General features: G+C 47.0%; 1 protein-coding gene across 5 annotated transcripts in view; it reads right to left on the bottom strand.

Annotated features, from left to right (window-relative positions):
* The window catches only part of LOC123763645 (zinc finger protein 84), a 135,274-nt gene that overhangs the window by 95,334 nt on the left and 12,760 nt on the right, over window positions 1-27,180 (bottom strand). For 2 of the 5 annotated variants that reach the window (XM_069302145.1, XM_069302152.1), the window contains exon 2: window positions 1,517-1,627. The exons of the other annotated variants lie outside the window; for them this stretch is intronic. The gene's annotated coding sequence lies outside the window, so the exon portion shown is untranslated. The remainder of the gene's footprint in view (window positions 1-1,516; window positions 1,628-27,180) is intronic. 5 annotated transcript variants of the gene reach the window in all.

Below are 27,180 nucleotides of genomic sequence, written 5' to 3' on the forward strand. Positions count from 1 at the left end.
ATTTGGGTGAGTCGTTTCAGCAAAGGTTAACAATTCTTCCCATGCTGCATACATTTTCTTAATTGTTGAGGAAGAGACATTCTGTACTCTTGTTTCTGCTCTATGGTCATCCTTACATGGGTTTTCATATGTTGAGCCTTACCACTGACTTTCCTGGGACTCAGGGCGTGATATATAATAATTACTTCAATGTTCAAAATGCAAAATATCACCACAAAAGCAGAATTTCTGATAGGCGCGATCGTCACTAAGCGGGCAGCTGTACCACTCCAGTACCATGATAAACTGAGGCAGGTCGGCCGCGTGACTGGGAACCACGCGCTCGGTCGACCCGAACGTGTACCAACAAATAACTGAAGTCGACGACACCATCGGATGTCGAGTCGCATTTTTCGATGAAATTTACAGCGTAACTCAAAATTATCGTAAGTAGGGGCAATTGTATGTCGAGGTGCCACTGTACCAGTAACCAGTATGGTTACATAATGAAGTGTTCACACCCCACAAGAGCAAGAGCTTCCTTATCTAACAGTATTGCTGTTCAACATCAGTGAAAGAATGGCTAGCATAAGCAATTACTACTCGGGAATATGGTTGACCAGATTTGTGCTGGGCTAAAACTGCACCTAAACCCATATGACTAGCATACACAGTTAGCTCAGTGTCCAGTGTTAAGTCAAAGTAGGCAGCAGTTGCATTCTTTACAAGTGTGTCTTTCACAGCATCATATGCACTTTGCTCAATACCACTCCAGTACCATGATGCATTTTTCTTCAGAAGCTAACATAGAGGCTTGGTAATGGAACTGAAATCTGGAATGGAGTGATAATAGTAGTTAGCCATTCCTAGAAAATTATGTTCTTTAGTGGATGTTGAAGGAGATGCATAAATTCTTGATAGGAGCAGCTTTCTTTGGATCTGCACAAAGGCCTTTGTCACTAAGCAAATGTCCTAAGAATTCAATTTTAAATTGAATGAACTCACACTTTGCTCAGCTTGGTGTCAAATTCTTTTCTTGTAAGCATTGCAATATTGCACATAGATCCATGTCATGTTCATCTTGGGTACATCCATAAACAATGATGTCATTGGACATGTTGTTGTTGGCATTAGATATGTCCTACAATACCTGCCAATATAAGCTGGAATACCCCAGCAGCACTGTTAATACCAAAACTCAGGCACAAGGACCTATACAGACCTCAATGTGTCGTAAACGGAGCGACAACGGAGTGATGGAGCGACTCATCATCAAGTTCAAGCTGGTGATAGCCCTTGTATAAATCTACCTTGCTGAATACAGTTGCTCCATTCAGGCGGTATATCATATCTACAGTGGGTGTAGGATGGCATTCACGCATTATTGCCTTGTTGGGAACACGCATGTATACACACATGTGTATCTCATCTGGCTTCTTCGGCTTAGGCAGAGTGGCAACTGGGCTTACCCATGGTGATGGGCTCTGGTTCAATGATATCTAGTTCGATCAGCCTATCCAGTTCGGCATCGACTTACTTGCGAGTATGGTGGGAGATGTGGTTGGGCAACTGGAATTACATCTAGGTTGATGTGCAGATGTAGCATGAGCTCACAGCACTACTGTTCAGCTTGTGACCACAGTATCACCTAAAAATGCAAAAAATATATATAACTGGTATTATTTAGCAATGATAGTATTACAAGAGACTCCTGACTGTGATAAAAAAATGACCAGGATTCTGATAATAGCAGGATTGTTGTGATAATTTGCATTGTGTGTAGTGTTGTGGGAGGAGTAATGTTGAGGGAGGGAGGGCTGTAGCATCGTCTGCCGAATCTGTGTGGCCACCTGTTACTGTCTGCACTCACCATACTAGCTTAGTGGTTCACTATGGTGAACACAAATGTAGATACTACATTCTGATAATAGCAGGATTGTAGTGATAATTTGCACTATGCATAGTATTATGGGAGGAGTAATGTTGAGGGAGGGAGCTAGGGCGGAAGCGTCGTCTGTTAAATCTGTGTGGCACCTGTTACTTACCATACAAGCTTAGTGGTTTGCTATGGTGAACACAAATGTAGATATTTACATATAACGTGTATATATAGTGTCAGAACAGCAAAACCAGCATTGAATGAAATGAAACGCCATTTTCTGGGCAAGTCCTAGAGGCTTCCCAGAGCTATCCAGGCTAAATGGCTATGTATAACTTTCTAGCATCAGTCAATGTGCTTGGAGTTCTTGCCAACCGGGGACCATGATCCAGAACCCGGCCCCCTCAGAGAGGCACGAGGCGCAATGGCCAATAGAAACCCCCCATGTGGTGGGAAGCATTCTATGTCTGCCATCAACCGGGACAGGCACCCAGAAAGGTAGGCGCCCCAAAACAAACCTCCTATTCTGGTGAAAGTATTGCTACTGAAAGCCAAACAAGTGGACAGAACTCCCCAAATGAAAATTAGCAAATGAGTATGACGTCATCAAATTGCGCGCCGCTGTCTGCAAAACCCCCTCCCCAGGAGGGGGAAGGGGGAGCCCCAGACCCTCATGCCGGTGACCCAACCAACAGTTCTTAGGCTGGATGTCAAAATTACGCAAAAAAACACCGCCGACAGGGGGGAGGGAGGAATACTGGGGAGCCTACGGGATTCATCCAGAAAATGGCATTTCATTACATTCAATGCTGGTTTTCTGGGGAAGCCCCGTTGGATTCCCGGAGCTAACTACCCAAAGAGAAGGAAAAAACAGGGACTTACTGGGAAGTGGTCAGTTCTCACTCCTCAACGCGAAGTTGAGACAACTGGCTGCAACTGCCGACCCAATGCAACGCACGCCCAATCAGGCCCAGGGTCATTCACCAGTTAGCGAGCGGCCAGGGCCCTGTTCGACCTCCAAAAACCCCGGGCCTGAATGTGAACCCACGACATGTTGCCAAAGACGGCAGCCAAAGCAGCAAACTTACGAAAGTCGTGGGCACGGGGATAGACCGCAGGCTGGCTAGACTTAATAACCCTGCGGACGACCTGAGAGACCCGAGCCCTGGGAACAGGAAAGAGAAACAGGGTCAATCCAAAGCACATCTCCAGCCACCGATGCCGTGGCGTGCAAATAACGGCGGAGAGACGCAACCGGACACAACACATGATGCACCCCCAGCCAGACCAACCAAGCATCAACGACCCAAGGACCCCTCCGGAAAGCAGCCATCTCATTCTTCGCCAGAAAAGGAGACAGTTGCAAACAAGCAAAACAACCACTAGGACCGAAAGAGCAGAAACCCCTGCGCCGGAGGAGAGTGTGAAGCTCACCGACCCGACCCCTAGAGGCCAATGCCAACAGGAAAAGTGCCTTGAAAAACAATCCTCAACCCGAGGGGGCACAACAAACCAAGGAGGAGTCCAAAGACCAGGACGGCTCAGGAGGCGCATGAGCAAGCCAGAGGTGAAACAACGAACGAGATAGCTTGCGAAACGAGGCAGAAGTAACATCAACACTGAAAGCAAGCTGAAGCGGCTCCGCCAGCGCCGCACAATACAAGGCGACAATATTTGGCATAAGATGACGGTCCTGGAACAACCAAGAAGAAAAGGACAAAACAACCCTATCAGAGACCGAAGAACACCTACGCACACAACGATAGGAAAAACCTGAAGGACCACCAGGAAACTTCATACTGCTGCTGAGATGAAGCACGCAGGAGGGAGACCAACAATAAAGCCACCTGCGCACCATATAAGTGATGACAGACTCGAGTCAAAAACTCCAGACGAGAAGACTCGAGGAGAAGACCGAACCAGCCTCGTACCGGGATGGACCAATCTGCTGAAAGAGACGGAGCTGCGGGAAGACCCTCGGGTTTGGACACCGAGCAAGCAGCGCCTGAAACCATGGCTGGGCCGGCCACCAAGGAGCCAGGACAGCTCTCCACTCGTAAGTCTCCAAGCGAGCCAGGACCTGGGGCAACAGCTGAACTGAGGAGAAGAGGTACAGGTAACCCCACCTCGCCCAGTCCAGCTGGAAGGCATTGACCCTGACAGCCTTGCAGTTGGGGAACAGCGCCACATATACCAAGAGATGCCTTGACCACGCCGTTGCAAAGAGATCCACTACTGGAGGCCCGAACGTATGGCAGAGCCAACTGAACGAGCTGGCGTCGACCATCTATTCCGTGGACAGGGGAATGAACCGGAACAGGCTGTCCGCCAAGACAATGGAAATCCCCTGAACGTGAACCGCCAGGAAAGCCAAATCCCGAGAACTCAGCAGATGAGTCACCTGAAGCGACCAGCCGACCAGGGGAGCCGGTCGGCCGAGCGGACAGCACACTGGACTTGTGATCCTGTGGTCCTGGGTTCAATCCCAGGCGCCGGCAAGAAACAATGGGCAGAGTTTCTTTCACCCTATGCCCCTGTTACCTAGCAGTAAAATAGGTACCTGGGTGTTAGCCAGCTGTCACGGGCTGCTTCCTGGGGGTGGAGGCCTGGTCGAGGACCAGGCCGCGGGGACACTAAAGCCCCGAAATCATCTCAAGATAACCTCAAGAAGAAGATAGCCTCAAAGACCCAAGGACCGCATGGAACCCCCTCGGTTCAGACAATGAACCCCTGAAGAACAGTCTGAATGGAGACTGCCCTGAATCTGGCACCACTAGACTACCACGACGGAAGGAACCCCAAACCCTGGCACGACCTTTACGGGACTGCCCTTCCCAAGCCCCCCCAAAGCACTACCAAGTCTGACATAGGCCGACAACTAACCGAAGCTGCCAGCAGATACTGCATCACTACAGACTGCAAACGGATAAAAAGGCGAAGACAACCGAAGAGCCAGGGCCCACACAGATTTTAAGGAAGGAGCAAGCACAGCCAATGCTGGCATGCGAGGCGAGCAACATAAAACCTTGATACTGCATCCCGCAGGAGCGGCACAAACAGCTTCAACAAAATAAACGATGCTTGCACCACTGAGGGCAGCGCACCATACCTAGCGGTGGCCCCAAGCGTCCCCACATCCAACTCAAGCCAATCCGAGGACAGTTCGAGGAGGGAAAAGAAACACAGGACCAAAGCCAGCAGGACACAAATCCTCCGCAACTAAGGCAGCCGAAAGGGCATGGGCAAACAAGCACTCATTGAGGTGCTCGAAGTTGCCCCCCAGGAAAACCTGCAACGCCGTCTGAGCTTCCCTCCACTCAAGTGCGCGGGACCGACAGAATGTGTGCCAAGCCTCCAATGAAAAGAGCGGGCGGTTTGCCAACCAGGACGACTCCGGAACTTCATAACGAACCCAGTATGGACAAGATGATCCGAACACAAAGGAGCGCGGATCCATCACGAAAGCATAATCCGGGTCGCGCAGGAGGTAAGCTGCAAATGGATTCCTGCAACATTTAAGATGGAACGCAGAAAGTCGAAAACCTCCGGAAAGACAGGACCAAGGAACCCACGGGATCACGAAATCGAACACGGGGAGGGGTAGACACCAAATCCAAGTCGTACGTACGAGGAGGGATCAAAAGAGATCCCTTACCCTGTAACACTAAGCCCTGCTCCAAGGGTAGAAAAACCCAGGTGGGGTCCAAAGGGGCCCATTGCCCCCAAGTCAACCCCTGCCCCGCTCCAGAACCCCATCCTGAGGACCCGGGGCCAAGCCGGCCTCCAAACCCCCCACCTCTAAAGAAACAGCGGGAGCAGCCAAAAAAGCTGGAACATGGGGGGGGGGGGGTCCTCCAGCCGGAGGACCAAGCTCGAATGCCACTGCCGCAACCCCAAATGGGGACTCTCCCGAGACCGCACGAGTCTCAACACCGACTAGACTCTGCCCCGACTCCGAAACCCTCAGACACTTCGAAGCTGGAAGCAAGGGGGGAGGAACCGGATGCACAACAGAAGGGGAAGGACCAGGAAGGGTGGACGGAACCAGAGCCGAAACGACTTCCACCCCCAAGTCCAGGTCCCTATAACCAAAACGGGGCAGTCTCAGGGCATCCGAGACTGCCCGTATCATTATCAGTAGCTTGGGTTAACTGGAGCACGTACAGACAATAAACGTCGCACGACTCCGGGTCAAAAGAATCACCGACCCAAAAGGCAGCATGGCGGAGGCACAACCGGTGAGTGTCACCCTGAGACAAGGGGACAGAGCAACCTTCAAGCTCACACAAAGTGAGAGGGGACTCAAGGGTCACATCCATTGGACCACAGAGCCCCTGTGGGGTTTCCCAGAGCCCTTAGTCTTCTTAACATGCTAAGGGAAGGCCAGGTAGGGTACTGCGAACTGGTACCCAAGTCTACTAAACACACTACAAAAAGTTGAATCCCTGGAATGTGTCCACTCATGGGAGCCTAGCCTACTACCAAAAACACAGAAGAGAAGAGAATATTATATATATATATATATATATATATATATATATATATATATATATATATATATATATATGTCGTACCTAGTAGCCAGAACGCACTTCTCAGCCTACTATGCAAGGCCCAATTTGCATAATAAGCCAAGTTTTCATGAATTAATGTTTTTTCGACTACCTAACCTACCTAACCTAACCTAACCTACCTTTTTCGGCTACCTAACCAAACCTAACCTATAAAGATAGGTTAGGTTAGGTTAGGTACGGTTGGTTAGGTTCGGTCATATATCTACGTTAATTTTAACTCTAATAAAAAAAAATTGACCTCATGCATAATGAAATGGGTAGCTTTATCATTTCATAAGAAAAAAATTGGAGAAAATATATGAATTCAGGAAAACTTGACTTATTAGGCAAATCGGGTCTTGCATAGTAGGCTGAGAAGTGCGTTCTGGCTACTAGGTACGACATATATATATATATATATATATATATATACATATATATATATATATATATATATATATATATATACATATATATATATATATATATATATATATATATATATATATATATATATATCTCCCAACAACAGCTAGGGGAAACCACGCAGGCAGACCTCCCCACCAGGCAGAAAACAAAATCAAAAGAAAAATCCCGCAAGAGGTCAACGAACCTAGGCGGAACAGAGCCGGCCTCTATAATTGATGAAAACAAGTGGTGCAGTACCCTGCCCGCCTACCAGCGCCGAAAACTACCCCCAACCCAGGGATCCAAGTACAGTGGACTATTACTCCTGGTGCACACACCACATGGAGAGAGAGCCCCCGTCACAAGACACAGAACTGAGACAAAATATTTGGAGCCAGAGGCACATGACATTCCCAGAATCTCATCAATCAAGAACTGTTGTTTGGGTTGCGGAGGCAAGGGTCTGGGGGCTCCCCCTTTTCCCCTCTGGGGGGGGGGGGGGCGTCCGTGCCCCAGAAGGCAATTTGATGATTGTTACGGACCCGAGCCCAGCGTCCTAGCACGGAGCGGTGACGACCACGCCATCTGTGGGTCAGCGCCCGAAACCCCCTCCAAATAGACGGTGCCATCTAGTGAGGACAGGATATACTGGTCACAGGGGCTGGTTTCCCGTCTTGATCAGCTAGTAACGTAGCTGCTGCTGACCTCTGGTGAGGTGACGATTAGACAGCAACGCCATCTATGGAGTGGATAGGTAGGCGTTTGTGTCTAAGCCGGTAAGTGAGGTGCCCTAGAGTGTAACTAGTACTGATGATGTGTCTGATTACAGAGTCGACCTGGGACTGCTGTAATGGACGTTGGATCAGTCTACCCAAGGCAGCTATAGTATCTCCACGTGTTTGCTGCAGAAGCTGTGAGTCACCCCCCGGATGAACACTGTTGTGTTAGCCTGCCTGTGACGTGGCAGAACCAGGAATTGTCGTACCCGGGGCTGACTGGTGGAGAAGACTAGCCACTGGGGTGTTGAGAGAGGAGAGTGATCAGCGGAATCACGCACGAGGCTCCTGTCTAGGGCTCGCAACCCTAGTATCGGTCGTGGAGTGGCCTACGCAGCAGAGCTGATTGGAACCTGCCAGCTACAGGCTGGATTTGTGGTTGAAGGCCTCCACGACGGTGCACCCAGTGGGACTGTGATTTGGCTGGCCTGTGGCCAGGGTAGATTCGCCTAGGGAATCGAAGGATTCATCGTGAGGCCACAAGAAGAGAAACAGGGCTACTCGTCTTGAGCACCGTAGAGCATCCTGTGTCTTCAGAGGAAGACAAGTTAATGTACATAAGTGTAGTTATAGCCCCAGCGAGTGACTGTTTATATATTTATTTATTGGTGGTGGTGAATATATATTTAAATTAGTGCCTTTTTATCCCTTCCCCTTTAATTTACTTGCGTTACGGAACACACCCCTTGAAAGCCACTACTAACTTGGGGCCGGATACCCAAACTCTAATAACATCAGAGAAGAACCCCAGTTGCGACCCAATAGGGCCGTAACACTGATGTCATGCTAGTTTGCTAATTTTCGTTTGGGAAGTTCTGTCCACTCGTTCGGCTTTCGGTAGCAATAGTTTCACCAGAATAGGGGTTTGTTTTGGGGCACCTACCTTTCTGGATGCCTTTCCTGGTCAATGGCAGACATAGAATGTTCCCAACCACATGAAAGTTTCTATAGGCCATTGCTCCTCGTATTTCTCTGAGGGGGCCAGGTTCTGGCTTGTGGTCCCCGGTAGGCAAAAACTCCTAGCACATTGACTGATGCCAGAAAATTATACATACACATTTATTTATTTATTTATTTATTTATTTATTTATACTGTACAGTATACAAGAAGTTACATAGGGAGGTTAACAGAGAATATAGAAAATAAGTTGAATTAACATTCTTGTAAAGCCACTAGCACACACAGTGTTTCAGGCAAGAAAATTGGGCTATCCATTCAACCTGGATAGATCCAGGGAGCCAACGGGGCTCCCCCCAGAAAAGGGTTATGTTGGGAGAAGTCATTTTGATGAGGGAAGTGGCATCATCTGCATGACTTGTCATGCTGTGTAGATGGTGGCCACTATGCACTTTGGGCACCATACCAGCTTAGTTGCACAGTTATGGTGAACAAAACATGTAGATATGTATATATAATGTGTGTATGTAGTATAATAACACCAAACACAGTATAGTTGGATAAGGAATGTTAGTGTCTGATTTTGAACCAGAGAGGACGAGAGCATCAGCTGTGTGCGGCGACCTGTGTCGGTCTGAACTCACCATACCTGCTTAGTTGTACAGTTATGGTGAACAAAACATGTAGTTACTTATATATAACATCTGTATATAGTGAATAATGGCAAAAACAGTATGGTGGGAGGAGAATGTTGATGAGTGAGGTGTTGTTGAGGGAGTGATGGCGAGTGGCTGGCTGGGTGTGGCAGTCACTCCTTGTTACTTTTTGATTCATCATACCAACTTAGTGGCTCGTTATGGTGAACAAAACACGTAGATACTTATATATAACCTGCGTATGTAGTGTAATAACTGCAAAAGTATTTGTTTATTGTTTTATGAACATAATTGAATCACTAATGTGCACATAATAATTTTGAGTATAGCAATGATTCACACATTTTATTATATAAATATATCACACTATTGAATAATATTATTGCAAAAAACCAAGACAAAATCAGAGACATTGAAATAATTAGGTAATAATATCTTTGTGGCAGCTCCAGCCTGACAGCTGGGGCAGAGCAAACCTCCTCTGGTGCCTGTTCTGTCAACGCCACTTTTTTGCCAGACTTCCACGCCCTATTGCGGCCAAAATATGCCACTTACGATTTTTTGTTATTTTCTCCACGATCAGGGAACACAGATGAACACTGTTATAAGACAAAATATTATTTTGGATTTTTTTTTGTGCCTGTGGATGTTGAAGGCCATATAGCCAAGAGCAGTTTAGGGGTTAAGGAATATTCCATGCATTGCATTCTTTGATTTGATCTCTGCAGTGAAACTTCCAATCACTGGCAAGGTTTCCTTCAAAGTATATGCAGTGTCTTTACCATTATACTTTTATTTTCTAACTTCTTATAGTGGCACTCAGCATGTGGTCTTGAACATTAGTAATGTTAAGGATGTGATACGCAATATTGTGTTTGTCACATTGACCCTGATGACCTGACTCTCGTACCACCTTTTGTTCACAGAGTAATCTCTTCAGTGTGGAATAACACGTAGTACTAAAATTACCTAGTTTTCCCACACTCATGGTACTTCTTACCTTGAGTGGAACAAGCAGCAGCGACACCTTGGCATGGGTAGTCACCTCTACAATTGTGACTTTTTTGTTAACATCTCCTAATGTGAGTTACTGTGGTTGCTTAAGTTGTGTTCCATGGTTCCAGCTGTGACAGGGTCCTTGGCTCAAATTGTTGTTGGGTTTGCCATGATACCTCCTGTCCTCCCTGAACCTTACATACCTCATCATTGTTAATAACACTGGCAGCACCGTTGTTGGCACTGCACTCCACGACACCAGCATCACCTGCAGTGTCTTATTCCATGCAGTGTCTTATTTCATTCGAAGAGCAATGTCCAGTATTTTGGTAAGAGAACTTTCATCATCAACATGTCTTGAGCTCTTCAACGGAGACATGTAGATGTGCATGTTTCAATTATTTGTTGTTTAATTTCTTTGTCAACATCAGTAAACTCACAAATGTGCAGCTAAAGCTTGTAGATGTGCGAGGTATTGATCCACAATTTCATTAGGAAGTTGTTTGGGTCTCCTCAAATGTATGATTTTTATAGCAGTGTTAATTGCATGGGAAAGACACAATCCTTGCCAAGACCCTAAGGAAAGAAGTGGGTTGTCAGCCAGCCGGGATGCATCCAAGACCTCAAACAGTAACTAAAATGAGAAGATGGGCATAAACTGAAAAGATGTAGGGTCCATCATAGAAAAAGAGGTCCAAACTCTGCAGGAGGTACTGAAGCAAATCCATGTGAACCACTGAAGGATGAATCCCAGTTGCCGAATAGGGATCCGGAAACAAGCATGAGGGAAAGCAGCTGAATGATCCAACTCATACATGGCAAGGGGGATTAGAAAAATTACCTCCTCCCCTCCCCCCGATGCAATATAAGATGCTCCACAGAGGGAACCAATAACCAATCAGTGATGAAAGACACCCAAGGACACTCCCTGGGCTCTCCTTCAATCCTGGAAGCATGCCAATGAGGCACCATGACAGAGCCAAAGTCCATGCCCAACACCTGAGACAGGAAGGTGTCCTCCCAAGGAGAAAGCTCGGGGCCAGGAGGCAGTTGTAAATGCAAGTGCCCTGAAACCCCAGCAGAACTGGAAGGCTCAACTACCTCCGCCGCTGATGTAGAGATAAACAAGGGACCACCCCCAGAAAAAGGCTGAGCTACACCCCTAGCTAAGCCTCAGCCCAAATCCAAAACCCTCAAACACTTCTGAGCCAGAACAAGGGTAGTGAGACCAGAAAAAAGTTTACTGCGGGGCAAACCACACCTTGCAGCGGAAGGAAGGAGGTGCAGACCAAATCCAAGTGGAGATCATTAACACCTACAATTCTGGGTTCCTATATACCACAGGAGCCAACTCTGGGGCTTCCAGTCAATCAATATGCCATGAACACTTCACACAGGCAAACCTAGCCTGTAAAGCGTTAGCTTCCTGGAAAGCTTCCAACTGGGAGCAGAATCCGTCAAGACAAGAGAACCAGTGAGAACACACCTCACAGGACGGAGGGTCATAAACATCACCAACCCTAAAAGAAGCATAACAGGGACAGAAAGACTGTTCGTCATCAGGTAGCAATGACAATGAACACCCCTCAAATTCACAAAATGCTATACCGGACCCACCAGGTCGGTCCATAAGAACTACAAAAGAGACTGGAGGGGATTCCCAGGGCCCAATGGAAAACCAAGTGGGTATCCCCAGGTTCTAGAGTGACTCGCCAAAGAAAACAGGAATACAAGCAGCCCTACTACCTCTGCTGCAAACTGGCAACCATGGCATGCTGTGTAAACAAGCGTGCAAACCCCCTAGTGTGCCCAAACACTACCAAAGAATGTCCCCAACTGTGGGCTAAACCGGAAACAAGACCCTTTAACAGCCTAAAGCGAGGCCCCCCACCCCCAGTAGGCTGGGCTCACAAGAGACAAATCCTGAACACACCAGAAAAAAAAACTCTGGCAGTGAGAGGGCAGTGATAGTGAGCCTACAGGGAGGCAAACCCTGAGTACATGCAGGCTGAAATGCACAAAGAGCCAAGTCCACACAACAAGTCAGAATTAAAACACACTCCTGAAGCTACACTAAAATTGGAAACAATACAACAAAACAAATGGCTCCCACAGAACGAGAAAGTCCATAGAAGGCCAGCACTCAGCTTGAAGTTTTGATGCTTACCCACGAGATGGCATAACCAGAAGCACTACAAGATGGTGTTGTGACACCTACATCAGGAACAGAACTGACTTGAGGAGCCAGCTGGGAGCCAGGGCCAGGCCACCTGGTAGTGGTAATAAGTACTAACAAGTCTCAAGCCTATTTCAGTGAATTCCTTGTTCCATGTTTGCAGGTGTTGTTTGGCAGTTTTTTGAGACTTCCTTTCCTGTGAACCCTCCAGTTGTCTGTAAGGCTGCACTGACTTTTAAGAGGCTTTTTCTGATGAGGTGGCAGATTGCCACCTGCTCTCTGCACATCTGTGAAGGGGGGTTAGCTTCTGACTCTGGACTCCCAGTAGGCCTAACAGAACTAGCCACAGCTGATGTTACCTTTTAGTATTAAGCAATCTCTGGGTCCTTGAAGGCCCCCTATTACTAGCAACTTGGACAGGTCCACCCAATTCAAAACCCACCAGGCTCTTGCGAGTTGCTGAAAGCCTCCCGGGGGACCAGAAGCAAAACCTAGCTCACTATCTCGGAGCACTGAGCATGAGAATACTGTAGAAGCTCAATAATCCAGAGCCTGCTGATCCTGAAAATGCCCTAATCCAGCAAAAATGATGGCCGGATAAAGTTATATCCCTATCCGGACAGAATGTACATAGAAGCAGGACTACCGGATATTTGGCCTGATCAGCATATATTGATAGAGTTTGAAGCCTAAAAACTCAACAAAACCAATAGTCAATGTGCCACTGAATATAAAATGTGAACCTTTACCACTGAGAGATAAGCAAGTGAAACGCCCGGCCTAACACTCGTTGTACACTACCACCAAGTAAGGAGGGAATCAGTCGGGAAGGGAGGTAGTCGGTTGGGAAGGGAGAGTGTGTGTCCATCGGGAAAGGAGGGAGTGTGTCAGTCAGGAAGGGAGGGAGTCAGTCAGTCGGGAAGGGAGGGAGTATATCCGTCGGGAAGGGAGGGAGTGAGTCAGTCGGGAAGGTAGGGAGTCAGGAAGGAAGGGTGAGAGTCAGTCGGGAAGGTAGGGAGTCAGGAAGGAAGGAAGGAAGGGAGGGTGAGAGTCAGTCGGGAAGGTAGGGAGTCAGGAAGGAAGGAAGGAAGGGAGGGTGAGAGTCAGTTGGGAAGGTAGGGAGTCAGGAAGGAAGGAAGGAAGGGTGAGAGTCAGTTGGGAAGGTAGGGAGTCAGGAAGGAAGGAAGGAAGGAAGGAAGGGAGGGTGAGAGTCAGTCGGGAAGGTAGGGAGTCAGGAAGGAAGGAAGGGAGGGTGAGAGTCAGTTGGGAAGGTAGGGAGTCAGGAAGGAAGGAAGGAAGGAAGGAAGGGAGGGTGAGAGTCAGTCGGGAAGGTAGGGAGTCAGGAAGGAAGGAAGGGAGGGTGAGAGTCAGTTGGGAAGGTAGGGAGTCAGGAAGGAAGGAAGGAAGGGTGAGAGTCAGTTGGGAAGGTAGGGAGTCAGGAAGGAAGGAAGGAAGGAAGGAAGGGAGGGTGAGAGTCAGTCGGGAAGGTAGGGAGTCAGGAAGGAAGGAAGGGAGGGTGAGAGTCAGTTGGGAAGGTAGGGAGTCAGGAAGGAAGGAAGGAAGGAAGGAAGGGAGGGTGAGAGTCAGTCGGGAAGGTAGGGAGTCAGGAAGGAAGGAAGGAAGGAAGGGAGGGTGAGAGTCAGTTGGGAAGGTAGGGAGTCAGGAAGGAAGGAAGGAAGGAAGGGAGGGTGAGAGTCAGTCGGGAAGGTAGGGAGTCAGGAAGGAAGGAAGGAAGGAAGGGAGGGTGAGAGTCAGTCGGGAAGGTAGGGAGTCAGGAAGGAAGGAAGGAAGGGAGGGTGAGAGTCAGTTGGGAAGGTAGGGAGTCAGGAAGGAAGGAAGGAAGGAAGGGAGGGTGAGAGTCAGTTGGGAAGGTAGGGAGTCAGGAAGGAAGGAAGGAAGGAAGGGAGGGTGAGAGTCAGTCGGGAAGGTAGGGAGTCAGGAAGGAAGGAAGGAAGGAAGGGAGGGTGAGAGTCAGTTAGGAAGGAAGGAAGTCAGTGGGGAAGGGAGTCAGTCGAGAAGGGAGGGAGGGAGTCAGTCGGGAAGGGAGGGAGGTAGTCAGTCGGGAAGGAAGAAAGTCAGTTGGGAAGGAAGAAAGTCAGTTGGGAAGGGAGGGAGTCAGTCGGGAAGGAAGGAAGTCAGTTGGGAAGGGAGGGAGTCAGTTGGGAAGGGAGGGAGTCAGTCGAGAAGGGAGGGAGGGAGTCAGTTGGGAAGGAAGAAAGTCAGTTGGGAAGGGAGGGAGTCAGTCGAGAAGGGAGGGAGGGAGTCAGTCGAGAAGGGAGGGAGGGAGGGAGTCAATCGGGAAGGGAGGGAGTGAGTCAATCGGGAAGGGAGGGAGTGAGTCAATCGGGAAGGGAGGGAGGGAGTCAATCGAGAAGGGAGTGAGGGAATCAGTTGGGAAGACAGGGAGAGAGTCGGGAAGGGAGGGAGGGAGTCAATCGAGAAGGGAGTGAGGGAATCAATTGGGAAGACAGGGAGAGAGTCGGGAAGGGAGGGAGGGAGAACGTGTGGAGTGTGTGTACCAGATGTGACTGGCGTTAACCCTACCAAGGGAGGGTGTGGTTGGCTATTTATTCCTTTAAATATTTACAAGAAAATAAAATGGGTTTTAACAGAACTTAAGGCGCATATGTTAAAAGTCATTGTACAGCGTGTCAACATCCATGTGTTGACATTCGTGTGTGGCTTGTGTGAACAGGAAGGGGGGGGGTGAACAGGAAGGGGGGAGGGGGTGAACAGGAAGGGAAGGGGGTGTGAACAGGAAGGGGGGGTGAACAGGAAGAGGGAGGGGTTGTGAACAGGAAGGGGGGTGTAAACAGGAAGGGGGGTGTAAACAGGAAGGGGGGGTGTAAACAGGAAGGGAGGTGTGAACAGGTAGACGACGTGTGTTCTATGTCTCTGTCCAGTGTTGTCTTGCCCACCCACCCACCTGCTTGAACCCACTTATCACTGCCTCAGCCTGCCTGAACCCACCTGAACCAATCCCTGCCAAATTCAGGTAGTCGGAAAGAGAGGGAGGGAGTCAGTCGGGAAGGAAGGAAGTCAGCCTGCCCACCCTCCTGCCAACCACCAAGCCCTCTGCCTGCCATCCACCCATCCACAACCTGCTTGTCCACCCACTCACCTGACCTGCCCAAACCTGCCTGCCCACTCACCTGCCAACCACCAAGCCTATCTGCCTTTCATCCACCAATTCAAAACCTGCTTGTCCACCCATCCACCTGCCTGCCCACCCACCTGCCAACCACCAAGCACATCTGTCTGCCCATCCAAACCTGCCTGAGCCTGCCTGAACCTGCCAAGCACATCTGCCTGCCATCTACCAATCCAGCCTGCCCACTCACCCACCTGTCTGCCTACCCACTTGCCCTGCCCACCTACCAGCCAGGCAGCTAACCACCCACTCAGCCCCACACACACTAATTATACTGTGTGGAAATTCAAATATGTTGTTTGTGGTACAAACATTTTTGGAATTGTTCACTTTTGGACTTCCGTGGAGAAACGTCCTTTGATCCGGAAAACAGGCTCATCCGGCAAGGGGTCCTACCCATATACAGTAGTCCGGATTAGCAAACTTCTACAGTACTACATCCTTCAGACTAAGAAAAGATCCCTGCCATGCTCATAGTAAATGGTGCTATCTGTATGTATGCTGCCGTTTTTCATATGACAGTTGTAGGTAAATAGAGAATGTGCAGGACACCTGCCACGTTTGGTATGCTGCTAGTCATGTATCAGTATTAATATCATTAAAGTCAATAACCAAACAAAGGCTTTATGTCCACCCTACAATCAAGACCATCTACAGCACCAAGAAACACACCACACTGATGACAGGGATAAACAGTGAACACAGGTATTTATCCAGCAGGAAAGTAGAGACAAGACACTACAGTCTTGCCCCAGGAAGGATCAAACATGCACTGCCAGGTCTGTGAGTACCACACTCGTGCTGTGTGCTGACCAATGCTTGGTGCTGATCAATGCTCTGTGCTGATCAATGCTCGGTGCAACCTGAAGCTGTGTGCAACCTGAAGCTGTCTGCAACCTGAAGCTGTGTGCAACCTGAAGTTGTCTGCAACCTGAAGTTGTCTGCAACCTGAAGCTGTGTGCAACCTGAAGCTGTGTGCAACCTGAAGCTGTGTGCAACCTGAAGCTGTGTGCAACCTGAAGCTGTGTGCAACCTGAAGCTGTGTGCAACCTGAAGCTGTGTGCAACCTGAAGTTGTCTGCAACCTGAAGCTGTGTGCAACCTGAAGTTGTGTGCAACCTGAAGCTGTGTGCAACCTGAAGCTGTGTGCAACCTGAAGCTGTGTGCAACCTGAAGCTGTCTGCAACCTGAAGCTGTGTGCAACCTGAAGCTGTCTGCAACCTGAAGCTGTGTGCAACCTGAAGCTGTCTGCAACCTGAAGCTGTGTGCAACCTGAAGTTGTCTGCAACCTGAAGCTGTGTGCAACCTGAAGTTGTCTGCAACCTGAAGCTGTGTGCAACCTGAAGCTGTGTGCAACCTGAAGCTGTGTGCAACCTGAAGTTGTCTGCAACCTGAAGCTGTGTGCAACCTGAAGTTGTCTGCAACCTGAAGCTGTGTGCAACCTGAAGTTGTCTGCAACCTGAAGCTGTGTGCAACCTGAAGCTGTGTGCAACCTGAAGCTGTGTGCAACCTGAAGTTGTCTGCAACCTGAAGCTGTGTGCAACCTGAAGTTGTCTGCAACCTGAAGCTGTGTGCAACCTGAAGTTGTCTGCAACCTGAAGCTGTGTGCAACCTGAAGCTGTGTGCAACCTGAAGTTGTCTGCAACCTGAAGCTGTGTGCAACCTGAAGCTGTGTGCAACCTGAAGCTGTGTGCAACCTGAAGTTGTCTGCAACCTGAAGCTGTGTGCAACCTGAAGTTGTCTGCAACCTGAAGTTGTCTGCAACCTGAAGTTGTCTGCAACCTGAAGCTGTGTGCAACCTGAAGCTGTGTGCAACCTGAAGCTGTCTGCAACCTGAAGCTGTGTGCAACCTGAAGTTGTCTGCAACCTGAAGCTGTGTGCAACCTGAAGTTGTCTGCAACCTGAAGCTGTGTGCAACCTGAAGCTGTGTGCAACCTGAAGCTGTGTGCAACCTGAAGTTGTCTGCAACCTGAAGCTGTGTGCAACCTGAAGTTGTCTGCAACCTGAAGCTGTGTGCAACCTGAAGTTGTCTGCAACCTGAAGCTGTGTGCAACCTGAAGCTGTGTGCAACCTGAAGCTGTGTGCAACCTGAAGTTGTCTGCAACCTGAAGCTGTGTGCAACCTGAAGTTGTCTGCAACCTGAAGCTGTGTGCAACCTGAAGTTGTCTGCAACCTGAAGCTGTGTGCAACCTGAAGTTGTCTGCAACCTGAAGCTGTGTGCAACCTGAAGTTGTCTGCAACCTGAAGCTGTGTGCAACCTGAAGCTGTGTGCAACCTGAAGCTGTGTGCAACCTGAAGTTGTCTGCAACCTGAAGCTGTGTGCAACCTGAAGTTGTCTGCAACCTGAAGTTGTCTGCAACCTGAAGTTGTCTGCAACCTGAAGTTGTCTGCAACCTGAAGCTGTCTGCAACCTGAAGCTGTGTGCAACCTGAAGCTGTGTGAAACCTGAAGCTGTGTGCAACCTGAAGCTGTGTGCAACCTGAAGCTGTGTGCAACCTGAAGCTGTGTGCAACCTGAAGCTGTGTGCAACCTGAAGCTGTGTGCAACCTGAAGTTGTGTGCAACCTGAAGCTGTGTTCAACCTGAAGCTGTGTGCAACCTGAAGCTGTGTTCAACCTGAAGCTGTGTGCAACCTGAAGCTGTGTGCAACCTGAAGCTGTGTGCAACCTGAAGCTGTGTTCAACCTGAAGCTGTGTTCAACCTGAAGCTGTGTGTAACCTGAAGTTGTCTGCAACCTGAAGTTGTCTGCAACCTGAAGCTGTGTGCAACCTGAAGCTGTGTGCAACCTGAAGCTGTGTGTAACCCGAAGCTGTGTAATTACCTAAGTGTAGTTACAGGATGAGAGCTATGCTCGTGGTGTCCCGTCTTCCCAGCACTCTTTGTCATATTGAAATTACTGACAGTTTTGACCTCCACCTTCTCTCCTAACTTGTTCTAACCGAAAAATTGTGGCGAAGCCTTAAGTGCAGATGTAGGAAGTGTTAATGATGTAATGAACTGTTCCTTTAATGAATTTATATTCATATCATATCTGGCACTCTCAGGGTATTGAGGCTAAAAGTCTGCACTACACAACTCAACTGTTAAGGTAAGTACAGTAAAACACTATAACAATTTATTGCTAGATTTGAAACTAGATTTTAGATTTAGAAAGATTACATAAATTAAGCTTAATTTTTTTTTCGGGGGGGGTCGGAGTTTTTTTTTGGGGAGGCCAGACAGATGGAACGAATTCCGCACTGGAACAAATCGGCCTCGCCCCATACAGTTCGTTCAAGTGAGGCCACACTGTACTCGGTTGGTGCAGTCAAGTGGTTAAAGAAATTTCGAAGTTCTACATAATCTCCATTCCTGAAATCAGGTTTTTCATATGTTTTACCTTCCTCATTTTCTTCCAGATTATAACGCAGTGCATACTTTATTCCCAAAAAGACATGGTCAATTTTACCCAAGAGAGAAAGGTACTGAGTGTCAAATATCTCTTACTCTTTCCTGGGAAATATCAAATCCAGCATGGAGGGAACATCCCCATTCCCTCATCCTCATAGCTTGTTTAACGGATTGATACATGTTTCTAGGATGAGGTTTACGAATCTACAGGTCCAAAAGTCCTCTGTTCTAGCTTCTAAGCTTCTATGCCTCCCAGTCTATGGATTTCAAGATGGTCGCCGACTACCAACAGTCGTGATCTATCTTCATCCACTACCGCTATAATCTTTCTCATTATTGTTATAAGACCCTCTCATTTATTATCCCATTCCTCCTTTGTCCATGTGTTGCATGGCAGTGGACTATATGCGTTTATGATTATTACTTCATCATCCTGACTGCAGATCTCCAGTGCTATTATGTCAACTTCATGTGGATTGGCAATCATTATTTCGTTTACCTTTAGGTGTTCTTTTACCAACACAGCAATGCCACCGCCTCTCCTAATTTTTCAGTCCCGTCTCCAAACTGAGTAGCCTCTTTGGAATACGACCGTATTTAAAATATCATCTTCGAGTTTTGTCTCCGTGAGTACAACAATGTCTGGGGTCTGCAGCTGTACTACTTCACCTAACTCCAGTATCTTTATTCTCACTCCATCTATGTTGGTGTATACAATTTTCAGGACCATGTCCCCTCTCTCCTTATTCTTCACTCCCCCTTTCTCTAGTGATTTTGTTGGTTTGCCTTTTTGTACCATTTTACTGGCTTGCCTACCCCTATTACCTTGTAGAAGACAATTGATTTCTTCTTCATTCCTGCTCTCATTTAAACATTTTGCCTCGACGAGGTTCAGTTTCAGCTTCTATCTGTCTTCTTTTGAAAGATCTCGTCTTAACCCTCAAACCGCTGGGGGCCCAAATGGAATTCACACCCACAGGCGCAAAAAAAAAAAAAAAAAAATCTTTCGTCTCATAGAAGTGTTCATTTTTGTTCCCCGATCACGGAAAAAATAACAAAAAATCGTAGGTGGCATATTTTAGCCGCAATAGGGTAGGGAAGTGTGGCAAAAAAAGGGGCGTTGGCAGAGCCTTCGCCAGACAAGGTCTACTCCGCCCGAGCTGTCAGACCGCAGTTGCCACAAATATATTATTACCTAATTATTTCAATGTCTCTGATTGATTTTTTCTTAGTTTTTTTGCAGTACTGTAATATTATTTCATACAGTGAATTGTGGTATATTTATATTATAAAATGCGTGAACCATCGCTGTACTTAAAATTATGGTGTGCATATTAGTGATTCAATTATTATGTTCATAAAACAATAAACAAATAGTTTTGCTGTTGTTACTCTATATACACAGGTTATATATAAGTATCTGCGTGTTTTGTACACCATAACGAACTACTAAGTTGGTCTTGCGAGTCAAAAAGCAACGAGGAGTGACCGCCAAACACCAGCGAGCCACTCACTGCCACTCCCTCCCTCAACACCACCTTGCTCACCCTCATTCACCTCCCACAATACTGTTTCTGTATTTATTCACTATACACAGACGTTATATATACGTATTTACATGTTTTGTTCACCATAACTGTACATCTAAGCTTGTATGGTGAGTAAAGGCACAAAGACGTAACTACTCACACAGTCAGCTGATCGGCGGCCGCCCTCAAGGCCAGACGCACTAATATTTGTCCTCCAACAATATTATTTGTGGTGTTATTATGCTATATACACACATTATATATAAGTATCTACCTGTTTTATTCACGATACTTGTACAAATAAGCTGGTATGGTGCCCAAAGACCATAGTGGCCATCAGTAAACAACATACCAAGTCGTGCAGACATCGCTCCTCCCTCACCAAAATGGCGGCTCCCAACCTACTCCTCTCGCTGTTATCTCATACTATACAGACGTTATATATAAGTATCTACATTTGTGTTCACCATAGCGAACCACTAAGCTGGTATGGTGAGTGCAGTCAATAAATGGTGGCCACACACAGTCAGAAAACGACGCCACAACCCTCCCTCCACAGCCTTACTCCTCCCTCCATAGAGCACAGCGCTAAATATCACCACAATCCTGCTATTATCAGAATCCTGGTCAGTTTTATCACAGTCAGGGGGTTTCAGTAATACTATCACTGCTAAATAATAGCAGTATCATATATATTATGGTATTTTTAGGCGATGCTGTGGTCACAAGCTGAACAGCGGTGCTGTGAGCTCGTGCTGTGTGCGCCAGCCTTGGTGGCTTGCTCAATACTGATGCTGTAACACCCAAGAATGTTGGCCTGGATTTTTTTTCTAGGTGGCATCTGGCAACTATCGGTCGTCGCTGTACTATAGCTGCCCCTATCCCATGCAGGGCATTTAAATTATAGCGCTAGACACGAAATCATATATAAATGATGTGCGCAGTTTCGGTTTTGTCACTGATATCATTTATATATGATATGCGTGGTTTGAGGGTTAATGACCATAATTTCCCTTTCTCACCACTTTGTAATTTCCAAACATTCCTTAGTACTTCTTCCATCTGTTTAGCACTATTCAGGGTGATCTTCAAGGGTCGATCTTTCCCTTTTTTGTACCTGCCAATTCTCCTGTAGTCACAGACATTCTCTCTGGTTGTAAGATTTTTACGAGCCCAACAATTTTATCTACTACTTTCGCTTCTTCTACAGCTCTTTCTGACCTAGGTGTTGTCTCCTTTTCCTTGCATCCAAAAATTAATAGGGACTTACTATGATCGGCTGTGTTTTGCACCAATTTTGGGTTAGATGCCAATTCCTTTCTGACTTCTGGACAAATGTTTGTTTTGTCCTGGTTGCTGCAGTGTTTGACTTCCTTTACTGCTACTTCTTACATCAGGCCAAATGGGGGCGGGTGACTTTGACAAGCCGCCAGTTTCCTGTCCTCATCGAGGCCACTAGTATTAGTGGCCCTCAGGTAAATTCCGGTAAATTAAATTTTTTCCTTCTCCCTGGCTACTTGTGCATAGGTGAGTTGCATATCCTTCTGGCACTGTTCTATTCCCTATGTAACCTCCTCCATCTATAGTGACAAAAGCTGTTTTTCCTGTTGGATTTCCTTACCTAACCTGTAGTTAGGCAAGTCATTTATGTTTAAATTTGCTTTAACTTCTTCCAAAGCTATTTTCAAGAGTTTATTTTCCTCTTCAATGGCTTTTGCAATTAGCATTCCATATTTTTTTGTCTTCACATAAGTCTTTCACAAATCCTTCAAGATCTAAGACCTTGCTACTCAAGTGGTCATTACTTTCTATCAATTTACTGATTATTTCAACATGATAGTTCACACTAATGTCTAATATTACCAACTTGTTGTGTAGACTGTTTATATTAATGCTTTCCTCAGTGAATCCTCTAAAATCTCGTTGTTTTGTTTTTCGTCTTGCCGCCGAACATCTTGAATTTCGTCGTCTGCACTGTTACACTACCTTGAGATGGTTTCTGGGCTTAGCGTCCTCGCGGCCCGGTCGTCGACTAGGCCTTCTCATTGCTGGACTGGTTAACCAGGCTGTTGGACGCGGCTGCTCGCAGCCTGACGTATGAGTCACAGCCTGGTTGATCAGGTATTCTTTGTAGGTGTTCATCAAGTTCTCTCTCTTGAACACTGAGAGGTCGGCCAGTTATGTCCCTTATGTGTAGTGGAAGCGTGTTGAACAGTCTCTATCTGATGTTGATAGAGCTGTCTCTCAGAGTACCTACTGCACCTCTGCTCTTCACCAGGGGTATTCTGCACATCTTGCCATGCCTTCTGGTCTCATGTACTCACCTAGTTGTGCTCACCTAGTTGTGCTTGCGGGGGTTGAGCTTTGTCTCTTTGGTCCCGCCTCTCAACCATCAACTGGTGTACAGATCAGTTGATCTGGTGTACTGAGCCTACTGGGCTCTATCATACCTATATTTGAAACTGTGTATGGAGTCAACCTCCACCACATCACTTCCTAGTGCATTCCATTTATTAACTACTCTGACACTGAAAAAATTCTTTCTAATGTCTCTGTGGCTCATATGGGTACTAAGTTTCAACCTGTGTCCCCTTGTTCGTGTTCCACCCGTGCTGAAGAGTTTGTCTTTGTCCACCCTGTCAATTCCCTTGAGAATTTTGTAGGTGGTTATCATGTTTCCCCTTACTCTTCTGTTTTCCAGGGACATGAGGTTCAGCTCCTTTAGCCTTTCCTCGTAGCTCGTACCTCTCAGTTCCGGGACGAGCCTGATGGCATACTGCTGACTCTTCTCTAACTTTGTCTTGTGTTTAACTAGGTATGGACTCCAGGCTGGAGCTGCATATTCCAGGATTGGTCTGACATAAGTGGTATACAGGGTCCTGAACGATTCCTTACACACGTTTCTAAAGGCAGTTCTTATGTTGGCCAACCTAGCATATGCCGCTGATGATATCCTTTTGATGTGGACCTCTGGGGACAGGTTCGGTGTGATATCAACCTGCATATCTTTCTCTAAATTTGACTCTTGCAGGATTTCACCTCCCAGATGGTGCATTCTGTTCTGCCTGCTGCTCCCTTTCCCTAATTTCATTACTTTACACTTTCCTGAGTTGAACTTTAACAGCCATTTTCTAGACCATTCGTCCAGTTTGTCCAGGTCATCCTGTAGCCTCTGTCTATCTTCATCTGTCTTGATTCTTCTCATAATTTTTGCATCATCAGCAAACATTGAGAGGAATGAGTCTATACCCTCCAGAAGATCGTTTACATATATTAGAAACAGGATGGGTCCAAGTACCGAGCCCTGTGGGACTCCACTGGTGACATCTCGCCACTCTGATGTCTCTCCCCTCACCGTTACTCCCTGTTTCCTGTTGCTTAAATACTCCCTTATCTACTTTAGCACCTTCCCTTTTACTCCTGCCTGTTACTCCAATTTTTTTACCAGCCTTTTATGGGGTACTGTGTCAAAGGCTTTCTGGCAGTCCAGGAAAACGCAGTCTCCCCACCCTTCTCTTTCCTGCCTAATTTGTGTTGCCTGGTCATAGAATTCTATTAAACCAGTGAGGCACAATTTACCATCTCTGAACCAATGTTGGTGGTGTGTTACAAAGCTATTTCCCTCCAGATGCTCTACGAGCCTTTTCCTCATGATTTTCTCCATCACCTTGCATGGTATACAAGTTAGGGAAACTGGCCTGTAGTTCAGTGCCTCTTGCCTGTCACCCTTCTTGTATATTGGGACGTTAGCTGTCTTCCAACTTTCTGGTAGGTCTTCTGTTTCCAGTGACCTGTTATACACCACAGAGAGTGTGGCACACTTAGTGCTTCTGCACCTTCCTTTAGTATCCATGGTGATATTCTGTCAGGCCCAACAGCCTTTGTCACATCCAGCTCAGACAATTTTTGACCTCATCACTGGTGAGGTCAAATTCCTCCAAGGTTGCTTGGTTTGCCTCCTCCTCATTTAGTGCAGGGGCTTCTCCTTGTTCGATTGTGAAGACCTCCTAGAATCTCTTGTTGAGTTCTTCATACACCTTGTCATTCTCTGTGTATTTGTTCTTCCCTTTTTTCAGTTTCATCACTTGTTCCTTCACTGCTGTTTTCCTCCTGATGTGGCTGTGGAGCAGCTTTGGTTGGGTCTTGGCTTTACTCGCGATGTCATTTTCATACTGTCTCTCTGCTTCCCTCCTCACTCTGAGGTACTCATTTCTGGCCCTCTGGTATCTCTCCCTGCTCTCCTGTGTTCTGTTATTTCTGTAGTTTCTCCACGTTCTTTTACTTAGTTGCTTTGCTACCTTACATTCCTGGTTAAACCATGGATTTTTCTGTTTTTCGTTTTTCTCCTTTTGGACTAGGATAAACCTGTCTGCAGCTTCCTGGCACTTCTGGGCGACATAATCCATCATGTTCTGTACAGTCTTGTCTCTAAGTTCTATATTTCCTATGGTATTCCCCTTAGGAAGTTCCTCATCTCGTCATATTTTCCTTTTCGGTAATTTAGTCTTTTCCTTTCCGATCCCATTCTTGGATAGGTTATCCCTACCTCCACCAAGTACTCAAATGTCAATACACTGTGGTCACTCATTCCTATGGGGGGCTTCAACTTTGACATCAGCTTATTTCTGACTCATTCAGGGTGAATATCAAGTCGAGTCTAGCTGGTTCATCATTGCCTCTCACTCTTATGCGTCTCACACCCTGACAGAGACGTAGTCCTAACAGCTACCGTAGCTACTGACAGCTAACATAGTCCCAATATACAAGAAGGGTGACAGGCAAGAGGCACTGAACTACAGGCCAGTTTCCCTAACTTGTATATCATGCAAGGTGATGGAGAAGATCATGAGGAAAAGACTGGTAGAGCATCTGGACGGAAACACTCTTGCCATCTCACACCCTGACGTGCTGGCTCAGAAAGTTCCTTGTTGCCACTTCCAAGAGTTTAGCTCTCCATGTATCTGCACCACCGTGTGGGTCCCCATTCTCCCAGTCTATCTTTCCATGGTTGAAATCTCCCATTATTAAGAGTCCTGAGTCATTCCTGCAGGCAGCTGAAGCTGCTCTATTATATTATTGGTTGCCATGTTGTTCCTATCAAACTCCTGTCTGGGTCTTCTGTCATTTAGGGGAGGGTTGTAAATGACTGCCACTATTATCTTAGGTCCCCATTGTTATAGTTCCTGTTATGTAGTCTCTGAACCTGTCACAGCCCGGAATTTCCATCTCATCAAAACTCCAGTCCTTCCTTATCAGCAGGGCTACTCCTCCACCTCCTCTCCCTTCCCTCTCTTTGCTTACTATATAGAAGTCCTTTGGAAACACAGCGTCTGTTATGACTCCGGACAATTTTGTTTCCGTGAGTCCTATTACATCTGGGTTTTCTTCCTGCGCCCTTTCTGTCAGTTCACTTGCTTTATTGGTAATCCCATCAATGTTTGAGTACATTACCTTGAAGCTAACTTTCCTATATCCATTTTCACCCCTCCCTCCCCACAAGTGTAGGAAGTTGTTAGATGTGGTGTTATTTGTGTGCCTAGGGCAACTATTTCTCATCTACTTATTTCACTTCTCCTGGCACATTCGTTTTATCTCACCTGTTTTTCAAATACACTACACCTTTATATTTCTTGGGACACCACTCATGATCATCATCCTGTTCTACAATACTTAGGAATTTGAGATATCATGGAGCTTCTCCAGTGTGTGTATGTGAGGCCGACACCCTATCGACCGAGCTATTGAGTAGTCTCAAGACTACTTAATGTGCTGGCCTACAAATGCTGTGTTTAAAACAATGCTCTGTGCTGCACAATTCTTCATGCTGATCAAGATGTGAAATGTTTGCTGAGTTGAGTGCTGAAAACTCATCAAATAACAATGCTAACAACTGCTATGCCACTAAATCAATTAGATCTTTTTCATATTATTAGATAGACCTGATTAACCCTTGGGCCACTAAGGGTCATAATGGCTTCAACACCCACAGGCGCATCAAAAAAAAAAAAATTCCCAAAAATTATTTTGTCTTATAAAAGTATTCATTTGTGTTCCCTGATCATGGGAAAAATAAAAATTAAAATCGCAGGTGGCATATTTTGGGCGCAATAGAGCGGGGAAGTGTGGCAAAAAACCAGCATTGAATGTAATGAAACACCATTTTCTGGGCGAGTCTCGGAGGCTTCCCGGAGCTATCCAGACTGAATGGATATGTATAACTTTCTGGCATCAAAGTGCTAGGAGTTCTTGCCTACCGGGGACCACGAGCCAGAACCTGGCACCTTCAGAGAGGCACAAGGAGCAATGGCCTACAGAAATCCCCTTGTGGTTGGGAGCATTCTATGTTTGCTATCGACCGGGATAGGCACCCCTAAAGGTAGGCGCCCCAAAACAAACCTTTATTCTGGTGAAAATAGTGTTACCGAAAGCCGAACGAGTGGACAGAACTCCTGAAACAAAATTTTCAAATTAGCATAACGTTATCACGTCGCCGCTCCACCATCTGCGCAAACCCCCCCCCCCCTGGGAGGAGAAAGGGGGAGCCCCAGACAAAGAACGCCGGCAATCCAACTGGCAGTTCATAGGCTAGATGTCAAAATATGCGAAAAACGCTGCCTACCGGAGGGAGGGAGGGATGCTGGGGAGCCTCCAGGACTCACCCAGAAAATGGCTTTTCATAACATTCAACGCTGGTTTTCTGGGGGGAGCCCCGTCGGCTCCCCGGAGCTACCTCACCACAGATAAGGAAAACAGGGAAGGAACCGGGAGGCAGACGCCCTAACCTAAAAACC

The sequence above is a fragment of the Procambarus clarkii genome, chromosome 5 (assembly GCF_040958095.1).
Source record: "Procambarus clarkii isolate CNS0578487 chromosome 5, FALCON_Pclarkii_2.0, whole genome shotgun sequence".
NCBI classification, from domain to species: domain Eukaryota; kingdom Metazoa; phylum Arthropoda; class Malacostraca; order Decapoda; family Cambaridae; genus Procambarus; species Procambarus clarkii.